Source organism: Mus pahari, chromosome 10 (assembly GCF_900095145.1).
Source record: "Mus pahari chromosome 10, PAHARI_EIJ_v1.1, whole genome shotgun sequence".
Lineage (NCBI taxonomy): Eukaryota > Metazoa > Chordata > Mammalia > Rodentia > Muridae > Mus > Mus pahari.
In genome coordinates this window covers 103,796,252-103,801,661 of record NC_034599.1, presented here as the reverse complement: position 1 = coordinate 103,801,661, position 5,410 = coordinate 103,796,252, and positions in this window count along the sequence as shown.

Sequence of the window (5,410 nt, the reverse complement as noted above, 5' to 3'; positions counted from 1 at the left end):
GAGACTGCCTTGCCCAAGAACTACCGGTGACATAAAGGTCTGGTGACTCTAGAAAGAGGACCCCTTCTTTACTTGGCTAGAGATCAAATATTAGCCAATGTTATGAAACACTGTTGGCCAAGAAAGGCAAGGAGGCTTGGGCAATAGACCAGGACATCAACATGAGTCCTAAGCTAGGAGCGAGAGACTTGTGGGCAAGCTGGGCATGCCTGTTCACTCTGGGCCTCTGTCCCTGTCGACCTCTCCAGACCTGCCCATTCATAGCTCTTATGTCTCTACCTGGCTCTTCTGCTTTGATCCCAAAAATAGCTGCCCAGAATCCACAGACTCCACATGTGAGTTCATCACCCAGGTTCACAAAGAGATGCTGTGAAGCCATACTCAAGGCACTACCCACAATGTTAACTACATTTTTTTTTTTTTTTTTTTAGGTTTTTCGAGACAGGGTTTCTCTGTGTAGCCCTGGCTGTCCTGGAACTCACTTTGTAGACCAGGCTGGCCTCGAAGTCAGAAATCCGCCTGCCTCTGCCTCCCGAGTGCTGGGATTAAAGGCGTGCACCACGTTAACTACATTTTTAAAATACATGAACTTTTAAAACACTGAGTGTCACCACTTCTTGCCCTTTAAGTTTTGCTTATGGACTGGGCATGGTGGCACACATCTTTAAATTTTGCTTATGGACTGGGCATGGTGGCACACATCTTTAAACCCAGTATTTGGGAGACACAGCCAGGTGGATCTCTGTGAGTTCAAGGCCAGACTGGTTTCCAAAGTGAGTCTCAAGCCAGCCAGAGCTACATAGTAAGACCCAGTCTTTTAAAAATAAAGGTATGGTTTGTTAGTGCACACCTTCAATTCCAGCACTTGGTTGGCAGAGGCAGGAGGGTGGCCTGGGATTGGTGGGATTTTGTGACTTCATCTTGGGCAAGCTCAGGCATTGGTGGGATTCCATGGCCTGGTCTTGGGCTTTTTTTTTTTCTCCCCCTATAGGGTAGAGCTTAGCCACCTTCATCTCAAGGGACTGGAAGTCTGGGGTGGGGCCTGGCTACTTGCACCTCAAGGGGCTTATTTACAAAAGGTCTCTGTGAGTTCAAGACCAGCCTGGTCTACATAAGGAGTTCCAGGAAGACTACATAGTGAGTCCCTGTTTCAATAAATAAGTAAAATAAAATATTTATTTATTATATTTTATTATTTAGTATATGTACATGCACACCTAGCCATGACACAAGTATGAAAAACAGATCTGTTTGGGAGGGGTCTATTGAGCAGGCAGAATAGAGAGAAGAGGGAGGAGGAGAAGGAATAGGAGAAGCATGGGCCTTTATGGCAGGGACTTTATAAAGGGTACACAACTCCTGGTAACAGTAGAAATGTGTTGCATTTGGAGGCTGATGATGCATGGCTGCCAGTGCTGAATGTCACTGGAGGCAGGCTGGGGAAGCACCTGGTCCCTAACAGTCTCTTCCATGCGGGTTCCAGGATAAACGTCAGGGCATCAGGCTTACGAAGCAAATACCTTTTACCCACTGGCCAGCTCTTTGCCAGTCATTCTTAGCCTTTTGGATAAGATCAAGGATAAAACTTTGAAAAATTAAGACCTGAGAATCCAGCCGGGCATGGTGGCGCACGGCTTTAATCCCAGCACTCGGGAAGCAGAGGCAGGTGGATTTCTGAGTTCGAGGCCAGCCTGGTCTACAGAGTGAGTTCCAGGACAGCCAGGGCTACACAGAGAAACCCTGTCTCGAAAAACCAAAAAAAAAAAAAAAAAAAAAAAAAAAAAAAGACCTGACAATCCATGGCCCTCCAGCCCCTCACAGAGCTGACGTCAGCATCCTCACTGTGCAAAGGGACAAGAGTTCCTGTTAGTGGGTGTGGGTCAGTCCAGGAGGCAGCTTCAGAGAGGACCAAACAGGCTATACCTTTCTGCTAGTGGGAATGGCGTTTAGCTTCCCAGCCAATCCATGGCTAAGGAGCCATTGTTCTCAGGTGACAAACCAACCTGCCTCCATTTTAGGCTTAAGGGCCATCTTAGTAAAGACAAGCTAGGCTCAATCCTGCTTATGATTAAATGTCTATTTCTCAAGGACTGGGGTATGCCCCACCTGTAACCTTAACTATAAATGGTTCTGCACTTCCTGGTCCAGGAAAAAGGCAACCGTATCTTTGTTTCAAAATGAACACTAACCATCTTGCAACCCTACCTCTGTTTGGAAAGGTTATTTTGACCTCAAACTCAGAAACTTCTTGCCTTAGCTGCTTGAGTGCAGCATTGATGATGGAATGCTATTTTATTGTGGTTTTAATTCACATATTACTAATGGTTAATTGCTTTTAGCATTTTTTATGTGCTTAGTGTCTGTCTGTCTGTCTGTCTTTAGCAAAATGCTCTTCCAAATCTTTGTAAAGTTTCTTTTCCCTCTTTTCATTAATTAATTGATCAATTCATTTCTCAAAGCTAGAGTTTGAGAGAAAAAAAAAAAACTAGGGCAGGCAAATTGTAAATCCTAGCAACTGCCAGGAGAAGGAAGGCTAAGAGGAAGACAGAAAACTGTCCCTTTTGAGTTAGGGTCTGCAAGCCGCTGTAGAAAGTATGTGTGGGCCGGGGGAGGGGAGGAGCCTTCAGAGGAAACACTGAGAAAGTCAGGGGGTCAGGGCAAACATGCTTAAGATTTGGACTGGTGTCCAAAGAAGAGATGGAAAGGGGAAAGTTACATTTTTGGAGTGAGCAGGTGGGAGCTAGAGAAATGGCTCAGTGGTTAAGAACTCGGGCTCTTCTTGTAGAAGGCTTGGATTCTGCCTGTAACTCCAGTCCTATGGGACCCAGTGCTCTCTTCTGACAGCCCCAGGAACAGGAACACACGTGGTGCAGGCATACATGTAGGCAAAACACTCATACATATAAAACAAAATAATAGTGGTTTTGTTTTTTAAAGTCATTAAGAAAAGGCAAGTGCTCAGGTTAATCCCAGCACCCATGAGGCAGAGAGGCAGGCAGATATCTCTGAGTTTGCAGCCAGCCTTGACTATAGAGTGAGTTCTAGGACAGACATACAGAGAAACCCAGTCTTAACCCCTACTCCCCATGGAAAGGGGGAAAGTAGGCTTATCACAGCTCTGTAAACAATTGCCTGCCCTCCCATCTCCCTCCCTCTGTCCCTTCCTTCCTTCCTCCCTTCCTTTTTATTTTTTTCCTTCTTTCTTAAGATATGGAGTCGTGCTGTGTGACCCAGGCAGGGCTTTAATTTCTGGGCTCAGGTAAATTTCCTGCTTCCACCTCCTGAGTAACTGGGCTGTCAAAGAGTGCCACCACACTCGGCTTGCACATTTTAACATACAGTTATGCTAATTGCCCCTAACTGTTTTAACACCAAATGTTTTATATTTCGGGTTTGGAGTGCTGGCAGACACCTGTAATCCCAGCACTTGGGAGGTGGAGGCGGGGGGGGGGTCAGTACAAGGACATCCACAGCTACAGGTCTAACAAGAGACCCTGTTTTTTGTTTTGTTTTATTTTGTTTTGAAAGAGAGGAAGACCATAAAGTTCAGTAGGCAGAGGGGTGCGGAGGGCCTGGGAGGATTTGGGAGCAGGGGAAATATAGGCAGAATATATTGTATATGAAATCTAATGAAGGGGATGCAGGATAGCTCAGTGGTCAGGAGTATTTGCTGCTCTTGCTGAGGACCCAGGTTCACCCCCAGAACCCACCTGGTAGGTCACAAGGCACCTGTCACCCTCTTCTGGATCCCAAGGGCATCTGTATACAACATTCAGACATATACATAAAATAGATAAATCTTTTTAAATTTTTAATTAAAAAGCATAAGATAGCCATTACAGGATGGTGGATTCAGGAAAATCAAGGCTTGAAGGGGCGGGGATGCAGCTCATTGGTGGAGCACTCACCTGGCGTGTGTGGATGACAGGTTACAGTCCCCCACACTGAAGCAAAACAATCAAGGCTTTAGACTCGGTGGTGTCTGCAGATACCTAAGCCAAGGCTCTCCACAAGACAGACACTCACATGGTCCTCAAAATTGACAAAGAAAGGAAGAATGAAGAGAAGCTCAGTGGTTAGAGCTTATGCTGCTCTTGCAGAGGACCCAGGGTCTCTGGGTCCTGTAGGGCTATAGAGCTAAAGAGAGGCTCAGTGGTCATGGGCACTTGCAGGAAAAGCACTCCACCTCCCCAAGAAATTCATCCACCTATGAACTTCAAAAGGCAGGTTTGGGTGGGTGCCCCCCACCCCAAATTCTGTGTGCCCATCTATTCCCATGTAACATACATCAGGCCTAGCCAGAAGATTTCACAGGGGCTGCTGAACTGTGAAGAAAGACCCATCTGAGCTCCTGGGGGCCCTTGGGAAAGACTGTTTCCTTCTCAGGTCTCCCCATTTCTGTAATGTGTGGTCAGGAGGTGGACACAGATTCCGGAAGCCTTGCTCAAGTGGTCTGAGCAAGGTGAGCTGGGTGAAGAAAGTAGGTGTGGCCACAGTGCTTGCATGAAGACATACGTGACAGGTCTTTCCCCCTTTCCTGATGTTCTAAACCGGTGTGTGGACATGAGTTGTGCCATTATCCACAGGCAGAATGGCATCCCTGGGTACATTTTTAGAGGTCTCCCAACTAATCTCACCCCTGGCTCAGTAGTTTTGACACACACATCGGCACACTATCCAACCTATAGGTAAGCCCTGCAAAGTCCAGTATGTTTGACTCAGCTATTGTTTGCTGCCTGGCACCAGACAGGTGTGTGTGTGTGTGTGTGTGTGTGTGTGTGTGTGTGTGTGTAGGTGGAAAACAATCTTGAAGGCTCTGGAACCTGTCTATCAGTGGTTTAAATTTGCATCTGTGTTCTAGGCATGAGAGGGATAAATCCCCTGTTGTTTTCTTCCATGTGGAGATAGAAGTACAAAAGCTTCCCTTATCCTCAAATGAAACAGTCCTTTTTTTTTTTTTTTTTTTAAAAAAAAAAAAAGGATTTTGGGTTGGTGGAATGATTAAGGACCCTTCCCACCAAACCTGACAACCCAGGTTTGATCCCCAGGACCCATACAGTGGAAGGAAAGAACTGAGTCTGGCAAGTTGTTCCCTGACCTCCACACATGGACCATGGTATGAACGCCCCCTCTTCCCCATTACATAAACAAACAAAGGATGCTGTAGGAATTCCACTGATAAGCTAAGCAAAGTAGTCCCTGCAATATAAGCTCCTAGGAAGTGGAGGCAGGCAAGAGAATCGGAGTTAAAGGACATCCTTTGCTACATACCAACTTGAAACTGGCCTAGGCTAGGCAAGACTGTCTCAAAATGAAAAAGAAGAAGAAGAAGAAGAAGAAGAAGAAGAAGAAGAAGAAGAAGAAGAAGAAGAAGAAGAAGAAGAAGAAGAAGAAGAAGAAGAAGAAGAAG